The sequence below is a fragment of the Pseudophryne corroboree genome, chromosome 5, assembly GCF_028390025.1.
Source record: "Pseudophryne corroboree isolate aPseCor3 chromosome 5, aPseCor3.hap2, whole genome shotgun sequence".
NCBI lineage: Eukaryota > Metazoa > Chordata > Amphibia > Anura > Myobatrachidae > Pseudophryne > Pseudophryne corroboree.
The window spans coordinates 19,654,550-19,671,184 of NC_086448.1; the positions used below are offsets into that span (position 1 = coordinate 19,654,550).

A 16,635-nucleotide genomic window follows, 5' to 3' on the forward strand; every position below is an offset into this window, starting at 1 on the left:
CCACTGGAGGCACAAAAGGGGGTTGTATATGCAATACTCCCTTGACAAACTTCTGGACTTCAGGAACTGAAACCAATTCTTTCTGGAAGAAAAATCGACAGGGCCGAAATTTGAACCTTAATGGACCCCAATTTGAGGCCCATAGACACTCCTGTTTGCAAGAAATGCAGGAATCGACCGAGTTGAAATTTCTTCGTGGGGCCTTCCTGGCCTCACACCACGCAACATATTTTCGCCACATGTGGTGATAATGTTGTGCGGTCACCTCCTTTCTGGCTTTGACCAGGGTAGGAATGACCTCTTCCTGAATGCCTTTTCCCTTAGGATCCGGCGTTCCACCGCCATGCCGTCAAACGCAGCTGCGGTAAGTCTTGGAACAGACATGGTACTTGCTGAAACAAGTCCCTTCTTAGCGGCAGAGGCCATAAGTCCTCTGTGAGCATCTCTTGAAGTTCCGGGTACCAAGTCCTTCTTGGCCAATCCGGAGCCATGAGTATAGTTCTTACTCCTCTACGTCTTATAATTCTCAGTACCTTAGGTATGAAAAGCAGAGGATGGAACACATACACCGACTGGTACACCCACGGTGTTACCAGAACGTCCACAGCTATTGCCTGAGGGTCTCTTAACCTGGCGCAATACCTGTCCCGTTTTTTGTTCAGACGGGACGCCATCATGTCCACCTTTGGTAATTCCCAACGGTTTACAATTATGTGGAAAACTTCCCCATGAAGTTCCCACTCTGCCGGGTGGAGGTCGTGCCTACTGAGGAAGTCTGCTTCCCAGTTTCCATTCCCGGAATGAAACACTGCTGACAGTGCTATCACATGATTTTCCGCCCAGCGAAAAGTCCTTGCAGTTTTTGTCACTGCCCTCCTGCTTCTTGTGCCGCCCTGTCTATTTACGTGGGCGACTGCCGTGATGTTTTATCCCACTGGATCAATACCGGCTGACCTTGAAGCAGAGGTCTTGCTAAGCTTAGAGCATTATAAATTTACCCTTAGCTATATTTATGTGGAGAAAAATCTCCAGACTTGATCACACTCCCTGGAAATTTTTTCCTTGTGTGACTGCTCCCCAGCCTCTCGGGCTGGCCTCCGTGGTCACCAACATCCAAAACTGAATGCCGAATCTGCGGCCCTCTAGAAGATGAGCACTCTGTAACCACCACAGGAGAGACACCCTTGTCCTTGGATATAGGGTTATCCGCTGATGCATCTGAAGATGCGATCCGGACCATTTGTCCAGCAGATCCCACTGAAAAGTTCTTGCATGAAATCTGCCGACTGGAATTGCTTCGAAGGAAGTCACCATTTTTTTTACCATGGCCCTTGTGCAATGATGCACTGATTTTAGGAGGTTCCTGACTAGCTCGGATAACTCCCTGGCTTTCTCTTCCGGGAGAAACACCTTTTTCTGGACTGTGTCCAGAATCATCCCTAAGCACAGGAGACTTGTTGTCGGGATCAGCTGCGATTTTGGAATATTTAGAATCCACCCCTGCTGTTGTAACAGTATCCGAGATAGTGCTACTCCGACCTCCAACTGTTCCCTGGACTTTGCCCTTATCAGGAGATCGTCCAAGTAAGGGATAATTAAGACGCCTTTTCTTCGAAGAAGAACCATCATTTCGGCCATTACCTTGGTAAAGACCCGGGGTGCCGTAGACAATCCAAACGGCAGCGTCTGAAACTGATAGTGACAGTTCTGTACCACGAACCTGAGGTACCCTTAGTGATAAGGGCAAATTTGGGACATGGAGGTAAGCATCCCTGATGTCTCGGGACACCAGATAGTCCCCTTCTTCCCGGTTCGTTATCACTGCTCTGAGTGACTCCATCTTGATTTGAACCTTTGTAAGTGTTCAAATTTTTTTAGATTTAGAATAGGTCTCACCTAGCCTTCTGGCTTCAGTACCACAATATAGTGTGGAATAATACCCCTTTTCTTGTTGTAGGAGGGGTAATTTAATTATCACCTGCTGGGAATACAGCTCGTGAATTTTTTTCCCATACTGCCTCCTTGTCGGAGGGAGACCTTGGTAAAGCAGACTTCAGGAGCCTGCGCAGGGGAAACGTCTCGACATTCCAAACTGTACCCCTGGGATACTACTTGTAGGATCCAGGGGTCCTGTACGGTCTCAGCCTCATGCTGAGAGCTTGTCAGAAGCGGTGGAACGCTTCTGTTCCTGGGAATGGGCTGCCTGCTGCAGTCTTCTTCCCTTTCCTCTATCCCTGGGCAGATATGACTCTTATAGGGACGAAAGGACTGAAGCTGAAAAGACGGTGTCTTTTTCTGCAGAGATGTGACTTAGGGTAAAAACGGTGGATTTTCCAGCAGTTGCCGTGGCCACCAGGTCCGATGGACCGACCCCAAATAACTCCTCTTCCTTTATACGGCAATACACCTTTGTGCCGTTTGGAATCTGCATCACCTGACCACTGTCGTGTCCATAAACATCTTCTGGCAGATATGGACATCGCACTTACTCTTGATGCCAGAGTGCAAATATCCCTCTGTGCATCTCGCATATATAGAAATACATCCTTTAAATGCTCTATAGTCAATAAAATACTGTCCCTGTCAAGGGTATCAATATTTTTAGTCAGGGAATCCGACCAAGCCACCCCAGCTCTGCACATCCAGGCTGAGGCGATCGCTGGTCGCAGTATAACACCAGTATGTGTGTATATACTTTTTATGATATTTTTCCAGCCTCCTGTCAGCTGGCTCCTTGAGGACGGCCCTATCTATAGACGGTACCGCCACTTGTTCTGATAAGCGTGTGAGCGCCTTATCCACCCTAAGGGGTGTTTCCCAACGCGCCCTAACTTCTGGCGGGAAAGGGTATACCGCCCATATTTTCTATCGGGGGGAACCCACGCATCATCACACACTTCATTTAATTTATCTGATTCAGGAAAAACTACGGTAGTTTTTTCACATCCCACATAATACCCTCTTTTGTGGTACTTGTAGTATCAGAAATATGTAACACCTCCTTCATTGCCCTTAACGTGTGGCCCTAATAAGGAATACGTTTGTTTATTCACCGTCGACACTGGATTCAGTGTCCCTGTCTGTGTCTGTGTCGACCGACTAAAGTAAACGGGCGTTTTAAAACCCCTGACGGTGTTTTTGAGACGTCTGGACCGGTACTAATTGTTTGTCGGCCGTCTCATGTCGTCAACCGACCTTGGCGCGTGTTGACATTATCACGTAATTCCCTAAATAAGCCATCCATTCCGGTGTCGACTCCCTAGAGAGTGACATCACCATTACAGGCAATTGCTCCGCCTCCTCACCAACATCGTCCTCATACATGTCGACACACACGTACCGACACACAGCACACACACAGGGAATGCTCTGATAGAGGACAGGACCTACTAGCCCTTTGGAGAGACAGAGGGAGAGTTTGCCAGCACACACCAAAAACGCTATAATTATATAGGGACAACCTTATATAAGTGTTTTCCCTTATAGCATCTTTTTTATATATTTCTAACGCCAAATTAGTGCCCCCCCCTCTCTGTTTTAACCCTGTTTCTGTAGTGCAGTGCAGGGGAGAGCCTGGGAGCCTTCCCTCCAGCCTTTCTGTGAGGGAAAATGGCGCTGTGTGCTGAGGAGATAGGCCCCGCCCCTTTTTCGGCGGCCTCGTCTCCCGCTCTTAACGGATTCTGGCAGGGGTTAAATATCTCCATATAGCCCCCGGAGGCTATATGTGAGGTATTTTTAGCCAAAAAAGGTTTTCATTTGCCTCCCAGGGCGCCCCCCTCCCAGCGCCCTGCACCCTCAGTGACTGCCGTGTGAAGTGTGCTGAGAGGAAAATGGCGCACAGCTGCAGTGCTGTGCGCTACCTTAAGAAGACTGAGGAGTCTTCTGCCGCCGATTCTGGACCTCTTCTCGTTTCAGCATCTGCAAGGGGGCCGGCGGCGAGGCTCCGGTGACCATCCAGGCTGTACCTGTGATCGTCCCTCTGGAGCTAATGTCCAGTAGCCAAGAAGCCAATCCATCCTGCACGCAGGTGAGTTCACTTCTTCTCCCCTAAGTCCCTCGTTGCAGTGATCCTGTTGCCAGCAGGACTCACTGTAAAATAAAAAACCTAAGCTAAACTTTTCTAAGCAGCTCTTTAGGAGAGCCACCTAGATTGCACCCTTCTCGGCCGGGCACAAAAATCTAACTGAGGCTTGGAGGAGGGTCATAGGGGGAGGAGCCAGTGCACACCACCTGATCCTAAAGCTTTACTTTTTGTGCCCTGTCTCCTGCGGAGCCGCTATTCCCCATGGTCCTTTCAGGAACCCCAGCATCCACTAGGACGATAGAGAAATATATATATATATATATATATAGTGTGCAAGAAAGAACCGTCACTCGTGGCTGATATCTGTTTGTTGCGGTGCCTTCAGTAGAAATTTGATAGAACAAGTGGAAGGACTGCGGCACTCAGATTTAAAGATGAAAAAGATGCTAGTTTATTAGGACAAAGCCATCATCAAAAATGCCGTGTAGTGCCGACGTTTCGGTGCCTAGCACCGTTTTCAAGGCAGGCATGTACAGGTAGAACAAACAGTACACATAAATAAAACTCACCTAAATAGGGGAAGACAGTCACCGCCGCGGGAGAGCCGGGTCCGGCGTGCGCTTCCGCCTACCGAAGTCACGGGTGCGTCACATCCGGTGACGTCAGACGGGATCCGCACTGGTTACCTTGGCAACGCGTCCCGTCGTCCTGGCGACGCGTCTGTTTGCCGGTGCCAGCTGCAGGAGACCGCTGATTCATCTCCCCGGCCCTCACCGCAGGCGCCTGCATGTCAAACACAAAAGGCATAATTTGTTGGTGGGCTGAACATGAATCGACAGATATATAAACATAAACAGTAATGAGCATGAATACTTATCAATGTACATATTTGCTAATGCCCACTCCTATAGGATATGCCTATACTGGGCAGCAGATGATCACAATAGGCCAAACTTGCAGCATATGAGGCATAACTAGATGGAACAGTTACATGTGCTGGCATGTTTAGGATGCAGGTCACTTAAGGGGACTCTGTGCCAAAGTTATCAACGGAACACATTCCAATTAAGTCTCTCATTCATTCCGTCAGGGGCTACAGTGTTTAGGACGTGAATCCACCTGCTCTCGCATTTGAGCAGTTTACCATCGCGGTCGCCTCCTCTGATGGACACTGGTATGTGATCGATCAGAATGTGTTTTAATTGCGCTAGAGTGTGACCTGCAGTAAGGAAGTGGCGAGCCACAGGTTGTTCGGCCACCCTGGTCTTTAAAGCTTTACTGATGGCTGAACGATGGAGGGCCATACGTTCTCGTACTGTCCGTGTGGTTTTGCCCACATAGTACTTGTTGCATGGGCAGATTATAATGTAGACTACATGGGTGGAAAGGCATGATAATGCAAACTTGATCTGAAAGCTCTGATTAGTATGTGGATGTTGAAAGCAGCTGCCTGTGAGCATATGATTGCAGGTAGTGCATCGTGGGCATTTATAGCAACCAGGTGGTCTTGTCATAAAATGTGGTTCCGCTGTTGTTTGGTTGAAGCCAGTGATGTCAGTGTGGACCACCATGTCGCGTATATTTCTGCCCCTTGTGAAACATGCCATCGGTCTTTTATTTCGAAAGCAAGGTAAATCCTTGTCTATATATATGTGTGATGTAGTGGTGTATATATATGTGATGCAGTGGTGTGAGTTAGTGTCGTAATGGTGTATATATATGTGATGTAGTGGTGTGAGTTAATGTAGTAGTGGTGTATATATATGTGATGTAGTGGTATGAGTTAGTGTAGTAGTGGTGTATATATAAATGTGATGTAGTGGTGTGAGTTAGTGTAGTAGTGGTGTATAAATATGTGATGTAGGGGTGTGAGTTAGTGTAGTAATGGTGTATATATATGTGATGTAGTGGTGTGAGTTAGTGTAGTAGTGGTGTGTATATATATGTGATGTAGTGGTGTGAGTTAGTGTAGTAGTGGTGTGTATATATATGTGATGTAGTGGTGTGAGTTAGTGTAGTAGTGGTGTATATATATATGTGATGTAGTGGTGTGAGTTAGTGTAGTAGTGGTGTATATATATATGAGATGTAGTGGTGTCAGTGTAGTAATGGTGTATATATATGTGATGTAGTGGTGTAGTGGTGATGTAGTGGTGTATATATATATACACCACTGATGTAGTGGTGTGAGTTAGTGTAGTAGTGGTATATATATATGTGATGTAGTGGTGGTGTATATACTGTATATGTGATGTAGTGGTGTGAGTTAGTGTAGTAGTGGTGTATATATATGTGATGCAGTGGTGTGAGTTAGTGTAGTAGTGGTGTATATATATGTGATGTAGTGGTGTGAGTTAGTGTAGTAGTGGTGTATATATATATATATATATGTGATGTAGTGGGGTGAGTTAGTGTAGTAGTGGTGTGTGTGTATGTATATATATATATATATATATGATGTGGTGGTGTGAGTTAGTGTAGTAGTGGTGTATATATATGTGATGTAGTGGTGTGAGTTAATGTAGTGGTGTGTATATATATGGTGTGTATATATATATATGTGATGTAGTGGTGTGAGTTAGTGTAGTAGTGGTGTATATATATGTGATGTAGTGGTGTGAGTTAGTGTAGTAGTGGTGTATATATATATGTGATGTAGTGGTGTGAGTTAGTGTAGTAGTAGTAGTGTGTATATATATATATATATATGTGTGATGTAGTGGTGTATATATATGTGATGCAGTGGTGTGAGTTAGTGTAGTAATGGTGTATATATATGTGATGTAGTGGTGTGAGTTAATGTAGTAGTGGTGTATATATATGTGATGTAGTGGTATGAGTTAGTGTAGTAGTGGTGTATATATATGTGATGTAGTGGTGTGAGTTAGTGTAGTAGTGGTGTATAAATATGTGATGTAGTGGTGTGAGTTAGTGTAGTAATGTTGTATATATATGTGATGTAGTGGTGTGAGTTAGTGTAGTAGTGGTGTGTATATATATATATGTGATGTAGTGGTGTGAGTTAGTGTAGTAGTGGTGTGTATATATATGTGATGTAGTGGTGTGAGTTAGTGTAGTAGTGGTGTATATATATACATGTGATGTAGTGGTGTGAGTTAATGTAGTAGTGGTATATATATATATGTGATGTAGTGGTGTGAGTTAGTGTAGTAGTGGTGTATATATATGTGATGTAGTGGTGTGAGTTAGTGTAGTAATGGTGTATATATATGTGATGTAGTGGTGTGAGTTAGTGATGTAGTGGTGTGAGTTAGTGTAGTAGTGGTGTATATATATGTGATGTAGTGGTGTGAGTTAGTGTAGTAGTGGTGTATATATATGTGATGTAGTGGTGTGAGTTAGTGTAGTAGTGGTGTATATATATGTGATGTAGTGGTGTGAGTTAGTGTAGTAGTGGTGTATATATATGTGATGTAGTGGTGTGAGTTAGTGTAGTAGTGGTGTATATATATATGTGATGTAGTGGTGTGAGTTAGTGTAGTATTGGTGTATATATATGTGATGTAGTGGTGTGAGTTAGTGTAGTAGTGGTGTATATATATGTGATGTAGTGGTGTGAGTTAGTGTAGTAATGGTGTATATATATGTGATGTAGTGGTGTGAGTTAGTGTAGTAGTGGTGTATATATATGTGATGTAGTGGTGTGAGTTAGTGTAGTAGTGGTGTATATATAGAGATGTAGTGGTGTGAGTTAGTGTAGTAGTGGTGTATATATATGTGATGTAGTGGTATGAGTTAGTGTAGTAGTGGTGTATATATATGTGATGTAGTGGTGTGAGTTAGTGTAGTAGTGGTGTGTATATATATATGTGATGTAGTGGTGTGAGTTAGTGTAGTAGTGGTGTATATATATGTGATGTAGTGGTGTGAGTTAGTGTAGTAGTGGTGTATATATATGTGATGTAGTGGTGTGAGTTAGTGTAGTAGTGGTGTATATATATGTGATGTAGTGGTGTGAGTTAGTGTAGTAGTGGTGTATATATATGAGATGTAGTGGTGTCAGTGTAGTAATGGTGTATATATATGTGATGTAGTGGTGTGAGTTAGTGTAGTAGTGGTGTATATATATGTGATGTAGTGGTATGAGTTAGTGTAGTAGTGGTGTATATATATATGTGATGTAGTGGTGTGAGTTAGTGCAGCAGTGTATATTAGTGTAGTGGTGTCAGTTAGTGTAGTCAGTGGTGGTGAGGAGGGGGGGGGGGTATTGGGTAATAATTACCCAGGCCCGTCCTGGTTGGCATTTGGCCACTGTGTGTGATACCTGTGATGTGGTCTCCGGAATCCCTCTGATTTCGGGGTGACCTGATTACACCCAGATACTTCCAGCTGCTGAAAATGACTTAAACCATTTTTTTCTTCAACTGTCACCCAGATAATGAGGCTCCAACAGACAGTCACCAGCAGCAATGGCCGTCAGGTATACAGCAATGGCCACCAGGTATACAGGTAACACACCCAGATAATGAGGCTCCAACAGACACTTACCAGCAGCAATGGCCGTCAGGTATACAGCAATGGCCACCAGGTATACAGGTAACATACCCAGACGATGAGGCTACACTAGACAGTCACCAGTAGCAATGGCCATCAGGTATACAGCAATGGCCTCCAGGTATACAGGTAACACACCCAGATAATGAGGCTCCAACAGACACTTACCAGCAGCAATGGCCGCCACATATACAGCAATGGCCACCACGTATACATGTAACACAGTCAGATGATGAGGCTCCAATAGACAGTCACCAGCAGAAATGTACGCCAGGTACACAGCAATGGCCGCCAGGTATACAGCAATGGCTGCCAGGTATACAGGTAACACACCCAGACGATGAGGCTCCAACAGGCAGTCACCAGCAGCAATGGCCGCCAGGTATACAGCAATGGCCGCCACGTATACAGGTAACACTCCCAGGCGATGAGGCTCCACCAGACAGTTACCAACAGCAATGTCCGCCAGGTATACAGCAATGGCCGCTACATATACAGCAATGGCTGCAAGGTATACAGATAACACTCCCAGACGATGAGGCTCCACCAGACAGTTACCAGCAGCAATGGCCACCACATATACAGCAATGGCTGTCAGGTATACAGGTAACACAGGCAGATGATGAGGCTCCACCAGACAGACACCAGCATCAATGGCCGCCAGGTATACAGCAATGGCTGCCAGGTATACAGGTACCCAGATGATGAGGATCCAACAGACAGTCACCAGCAGCAATGGCCGCCAGGTACAGGTAGCACACCCAGACAATGAGGCTCCACCAGACAGTTACCAGCAGCAATGGCCGCCACATATACAGCAATGGCTGCCACGTATACAGGTAACACAGTCAGATGATGAGGCTCCAACAGACAGTCACCAGCAGAAATGTACGCCAGGTATACAGCAATATCCACCAGGTATACAGGTAACACACCCAGACAATGAGGCTCCAAGAGACAGTCACCGGCAGCAATGGCCACCAGGAATACAGCAATGTCTGCCAGGTATACAGGTAACACACCAAGACAATGAGGCTCCAACAGTTACCGGCAGCAATGGCCGCCAGGTACACAGCAGAGTCCGCCAGGTATACAGCAATGGCTGCCAGGTATACAGGTAACACACCCAGACGATGAGGCTCCAACAGGCAGTCACCAGCAGCAATGGCCATCAGGCACACAGCAATGGCCGCCACGTATCCAGGTAACACAGCCAGACAGACAATGAGGTCCAACAGACAGTTACCGGCAGCAATGGCCACCAGGTATACAGCAATGGCCGCCACGTATACAGGTAACACTCCCAGATGATGAGGCTCCAACAGTTACCGGCAGCAATGGCCGCCAGGTACACAGCAATGGCGGCCAGGTATACAGCAATGGCTGCCAGGTATGCAGGTAACACACCCAGACGATGAGGCTCCAACAGGCAGTCACCAGCAGCAATGGCCATCAGGCACACAGCAATGGCCGCCACGTATCCAGGTAACACATCCAGACAATGAGGTCCAACAGACAGTTACCGGCACCAATGGCCGCCACGTATACAGGTAACACTCCCAGACGATGAGGCTCCACCAGACAGTTACCAGCAGCAATGACCGTCACATATACAGCAATGGCTGTCAGGTATACAGGTAACACAGGCAGATGATGAGGCTCCACCAGACAGACACCAGCATCAATGGCCGCCAGGCATACAGCAATGGCTGCCAGGTATACAGGTACCCAGATGATGAGGATCCAACCGACAGTCACCAGCAGCAATGGCCACCAGGTATACAGGTACCCAGATGATGAGGATCCAACAGACAGTCACCAGCAGCAATGGCCACCAGGTATACAGGTAACACACCCAGACAATGAGGCTCCAACAGACAGTCACCAGCAGCAATGGCCGCCTACATGGATAGAAATTCCAGGGACAAATCTTTAAAATGTTTGCCTGTCCGTGGAAATTGGGATATGTGTCAGCTGTGCTCTCTATACTGTATATAACTATATACCATACCTATACGTGTATAGCGTAATATTCAGAGCTACAAGCATCATCATCTGTCAACACTTCATTCAGGACAGCACGTCTGATGAAGGAGCATTCATAGAAAAGTGGTTTTCATTGACTTAAATAAAAGAATAGTAACCCCGTATTTCTATATATCAAGTTTAGATTCTGACGCTGGTAAAGCGGACGCAAAAAAACATTCAAGTAAAGAGACCGGCTTCTGGCGAGTTTAGGGATCTGCTCAGGCTCTGTGTAACATTATCCAGCTCCAGGCCTCTGGGCCTAGGCTGGTATTGGGAAATAGGGGGGTAAGTAGCGTGGGATCCCCCCTATTTTCCAATCACCTGCACTAAGCTGCAAGACCAGCAACAGAAATCATGGGGCCTGGTACACCCATTTTATTAGGGCCCCCATCCCCTGGTCCCCAGCAAGTACAGGCCAGTCTACCTCACCTCTATGGTGGTTTCCCCAGCAAGTACAGGCCAGTCTACCATACCTCTGTGGTGGTTTCCCCAGCAAGTACAGGCCAGTCTACCATACCTCTGTGGTGGTTTCCCCAGCAAGTACAGGCCAGTCTACCTCACCTCTGTGGTGGTTTCCCCAGCAAGTACAGGCCAGTCTACCTCACCTCTATGGTGGTTTCCCCAGCAAGTACAGGCCAGTCTACCTCACCTCTATGGTGGTTTCCCCAGCAAGTACAGGCCAGTCTACCTCACCTCTGTGGTGGTTTCCCCAGCAAGTACAGGCCAGTCTACCATAGCTCTGTGGTGGTTTCCCCAGCAAGTACAGGCCAGTCTACCATACCTCTGTGGTGGTTTCCGCAGCAAGTACAGGCCAGTCTACCATAGCTCTGTGGTGGTTTCCCCAGCAAGTACAGGCCAGTCTACCATAGCTCTGTGGTGGTTTCCCCAGCAAGTACAGGCCAGTCTACCATAGCTCTGTGGTGGTTTCCCCAGCAAGTACAGGCCAGTCTACCATAGCTCTGTGGTGGTTTCCCCAGCAAGTACAGGCCAGTCTACCATAGCTCTGTGGTGGTTTCCCCAGCAAGTACAGGCCAGTCTACCATAGCTCTGTGGTGGTTTCCCCAGCAAGTACAGGCCAGTCTACCATACCTCTGTGGTGGTTTCCCCAGCAAGTACAGGCCAGTCTACCATACCTCTGTGGTGGTTTCCGCAGCAAGTACAGGCCAGTCTACCATAGCTCTGTGGTGGTTTCCCCAGCAAGTACAGGCCAGTCTACCATAGCTCTGTGGTGGTTTCCACAGCAAGTACAGGCCAGTCTACCATAGCTCTGTGGTGGTTTCCCCAGCAAGTACAGGCCAGTCTACCTCACCTCTGTGGTGGTTTCCCCAGCAAGTACAGGCCAGTCTACCATAGCTCTGTGGTGGTTTCCACAGCAAGTACAGGCCAGTCTACCGTACCTCTGTGGTGGTTTCCCCAGAAAGTACAGGCCAGTCTACCGTACCTCTGTGGTGGTTTCCCCAGCAAGTACAGGCCAGTCTACCATAGCTCTGTGGTGGGGAATATCTGAAGAAATTGTTCCTCCCTCAGAAGATGGTGACTGTTAAATCTGTTACTTATATTTCAATAAGAGTTTTTATGTACCCAGGACACAGGGAGTGTTCATGCTTCTTTACTGGAGAACTACCGGAAACCAAAGAACACAGAAAGAGATTCATACATCAACTAATACAAATACAAAATAAGATCCGTTGTAACCTTCCACCAGAACACACACACATATATATATTATATATATATATATATATATATATTATATATATATATATATATATATATATATATATATATATCTCTCAATTGGAATTATATACACCACACTCCTCCCAACTTAGATAAATGCAGACATGAAAATGTTAGCACTAAGCAATGTATACGTTACCCCAGAAGGCTACAAATCAAGTCTGTGAGGTGCCTTACAAAACTCTATCTGGATACCGATGTCCCACTCCCAGAGTGACTGGCTGCTCCACAGAAATCACACTAGAAGGTTCAGGATCAGTTGTTACTAAGGGAACCTCATGCTCAGGTGACTCCATAACAGATTTGGGAACAGTCTTTTTATCAGTTCCAGAGGGGTATACATAAACACCCACATCACTGGCTTGGCTATGTCCAGCAGTCGACGTACAGTCAATTTGCCTCCCAGCCTCAATTATTTGATCAATGTGGGGACGCCACAATTCTCCTCCAACTTCACGTACATCAGAGGGCCGGATTTGGAAGAAACCATTCCCGATTGCCATTTGTATCCTCTGTAATCACGGACCAGAACCTCTTGGCCAATGTGGAAGAACCGAGTAGGTTTCTGATAAACTGATTGCAACTGTTTGTTATGTACCTTCCGCCTTACATCCGGTTTTATCAAGTCCCACTGAGACCGTAAGTTCCGTTGCGTATAGAGCAGCGCAGGAGGCTGACCGGTAGTGGAGTGCTCAGTCCTACGATATGTAAACAAGAAGTTGTCAATCTTCTGTTGCAAAGGTAGATGTTCATGGTGCATGGACTCTATAGCTTTTTTGAATGTTTGTACAAATCTCTCAGCCAAACCGTTAGTGGCTGGATGGTGTGGAGCTGATGTAAAATGTTTAATTCTATTGTCTTGCATGAACTTTTTGAATTCCATGGACACAAACTGTGGCCCATTGTCACTGCACACTTCCTCCGGTAGACCATTTCTGGCAAAGACGGTTCGCAGCACAGCAATTGTTTTCTCAGAAGTAGTGGATTTCATCTTTATTACCTCTGGCCATTTTGAATGAGTGGCCCAGCAAAGTCAATATGTACCCGCTACCATGGAGAGGATGGCCATTCCCAGGGGTATAACGGGGCTAAAGGTGGTGAATTTTGAACTCTTTGACATTCTTCAGATCCTTTTGTCAAAGTTTAAATTTGACCATCAATTCCTGGCAACCACACATAGCTTCTAGCAGGATTCTTCATTTTCTCTTACGTCCTAGAGGATGCTGGGGTCCATATTAGTACCATGGGGTATAGACGGGTCCACCAGGAGCCATTGGCACTTTAATAGTCTAACAGTGTGGGCTGGCTCCTCCCTCTATGCCCCTCCTACCAGACTCAGTTTAGAAAATGTGCCCGGAGGAGCCGGTCACAGCTAGGGGAGCTCTACAGAGCTTCTTTAGTAAAAGTTTATTTTAGAGTTTTTAATTTTACAGGGAGGCTGCTGGCAACAGCCTCCCTGCATCGAGGGACTGAGGGCATGCAGTGTCCGCCCTGCGAGGTCTCAGCCACTGTCTCTGCTGACTGGACACTGAGCTCCAGAGGGGATAGGTCGCTACCCGCCGCAGGGGATCGCTCACCCCAGCAGCATGCTGCCACCCCCTTGCAGAGCTGAAGTTGTGGCGAGTGAATCACCGACCCCCCTAGCAAGCGGGGGGGGTAGGTGTGAAGATGGCGGCATCAGTGTAGGAGCGCAGTATTTACTGCGCCCCCCGGGATGGCTCAGTGGTACTTGAGTGCGGCGCTGTGAGGGGCGCCCTGAGCCAGCGCCTTAACCCTACATTGACCTCCAAGCCTGTCGGGGTCTGCGGATCTCAGCCAGCATTAAATCCTCAGGCCACTATAATCTTGGAAGAGCGGGAAGACAGCGACATTAAGGGGGCGGAGCTTCTCCTCAGTGCGGACCCAGCAGCGTTCAGCACCATTTTCCTGCCTGCAGACACGCTGCCAGTGGAAGAACAGTCCCTCCGGAGCAACTCCAGCTATTTGTATGGTACCAGGGGGTTGTAGAAGGGAGGGGAGGCTGTGTTAGACTGTGTCACCTATTAAGGGACACAGTCAGCGCTGGTAAGGGTCTCCCTATACCTGTAATAGCGCTGTGTGTGGGTTGGCTCCAATCTCTGTGTCTCTCTGCCATTCTTGGGGGGGGGGGGGGGACGGAACTCTGTCTGCCCTGTACCCTGTGTGTATGTGGGGTGTACAAGCAAACATGTCTAGAGACTCTGTCTCATATGCTGCAGAGGATTTATCCTCACAGAAAGATCCCCTCCCATGTAATCAGGATTGCACTGTTGCAGCGCAGATCCCAGCTAGAGAACCGGAGTGGTTAGCCTCTCTTAGGGGGGCTATTTCTCAGATTTCCGAAAGAGTTGCAAGGACTGAGCATGCTACTCAGGTATTGCAGTCCTCTATGGCAGTATGGTCTGATACTGCTCCCTCGGGGCCCCCTGCGGTACTTTCTCACAAACGTGCTCTTGCCCAAATTATGCAGGATGACACGGATACCGATTCTGACACAGCAGACGGTGATGGGGATGTGTCAAGGGGGACGGCATCACTTGCTAAGGGGGTGCAGTTGATGATTGAAGCCATGCGGGATGTGTTACATATTTATGACACACCTCCTTAGCAGGTTGAGGAGGCCTTTTTCACGGATAGTAAGAAGGCCCCTCTCACCTTCCCAGCATCTAAGGAACTAAATGCTACATTTGAAAGCCTGGGAAAACCTGGAGAAAAAATTCTAAATCCCTAAAAGGGTTCTGGTTGCTTTTCCCTTCCTGGAAGATGATAGAAAAAAATGGGAGTCTCCACCTATAGTTGACGCCCTGTCTTCAGGCTGTCAAAACAGGTGGTTTTACCAGTCCCGGGATCTACCACGTTGAAGGACCCGGCGGATCGCAAGGTGGATGCTACGCTCAAATCCATATACACAGCTTCAGGGGCTATACTGCGGCCTACTATTGCCTGTGCATGGATTTCAAAAGTTATAGCAAAGTGGACAATCACTCTGCAGGAGGACTTGACTTCGATGGATAAAGATGACGTTGATTTGTTTTTACGTAACATACAGGATTCTGCAGGGTTCCTGGTAGAATCCATGAAGGATCTGGGTTCCATGGCTGCGGAGATCCTCCTACCCTATACAGGTCAGGCTCTGTTTGGGGAGGCACTAGTTACGGCTACCACGGGTAAGTCTCTTTTTCTCCCCTCAGCTGCACTGGCTACGAAGAAGCCTTTTACTCCCACCAGGTCACAGTCCTTTCGGCCCGCGAGGCCTAGAAAGAACAAGCCTTCTCACACCTTCTTTATAGGGGGTCGTGCTAAAGTCAGAAAGCCTGCTCCCGCAGGTTCCCAGGACCAGAAGCCTGCTTCTGGTGCCTCAAAGTCCTCAGCATGACGGTGGACCGCACAGCCTGGAGGAAGGTCAGGTGGGAGCAAGACTCCGGCATGTCAGTCACGTCTGAGTGTCGTCTGGCCTGGACCCTTGGATACAAGATATAGTGTCCAGAGGGTACAAGCTGGAGTTTCAAACTCTCCCACCTCACCGATTCTTCAAATCAGGCTTGCCAGCTTTGCCGGCAGACAGAGCGATTATTCTGGACGCTATCCGGAAATTGGTAGTGTCCGAGGTCATTGTTCCAGTTCCGCCTCATCAGTGGAACTTTGGTTACTATTCGAACCTTTTTGTGGTACCGAAGCCGGATGGTTCGGTAAGGCCAATTCTAAACTTGAAATCTTTGAACCCTTATCTCAGGGACTTCAAATTCAAAATGGAGTCTCTGAGAGCAGTTCTCAGGACTGATGGAGGGGGAGTTCCTGATGTCCCTGGACATCAAGGATGCGTACCTCCTTATTCCCATTTGGTCACCGCATCAGGCCTACCTCAGGTTTGCGCTGTCATACGATCACTATCAGTTTCAGGCATTGCCGTTCGGTCTCTCCACGGCACCGAGGGTCTTCACCAAGGTGATGGCAGAGATGATGGTTCTCCTCCGCAAGCAGGGGGTGAACATAATTCTGTATCTGGACGATCTGCTGATCAAGGCATCATCCAGAGAGTTGTTAAGATCCATTGCTCTCACGACACATCTGCTCAAGGAGCACGGTTGGATCCTGAACCATCCAAAGTCTCATCTGGAGACGACAAGGAGGCTGTCTTTCCAGGGGATGATCCTTGACACGGAGGTGCAGATGGTGTTTCTACCAGTGGAGAAAGCATTGGTGATTCAAACAATGGTCCGGGATGTCTTGAAGCCTGCCCGGGTATCGGTTCATCAGTGCATCCGCCTTCTGGGGAAGATGGTTGCCTCCTATGAGGCTCTGCAGTACGG

At 47.5% G+C, this 16,635-nt stretch overlaps 1 protein-coding gene across 6 annotated transcripts in view; it reads right to left on the reverse strand.

Moving 5' to 3' along the window:
• CCDC166 (coiled-coil domain containing 166) overlaps nucleotides 1-16,635 on the reverse strand; it is a 50,420-nt gene that overhangs the window by 9,516 nt on the left and 24,269 nt on the right. The window contains exons 1-2 of one of the 6 annotated variants that reach the window (XM_063921124.1): nucleotides 8,310-8,440; nucleotides 4,594-4,807 (exon numbers count right to left, since the gene is read on the reverse strand). The exons of 1 other annotated variant lie outside the window; for it this stretch is intronic. The gene's annotated coding sequence lies outside the window, so the exon portion shown is untranslated. 4 more of the 6 variants (XM_063921125.1, XM_063921127.1, XM_063921123.1 and 1 more) reach the window with 4 other exon arrangements.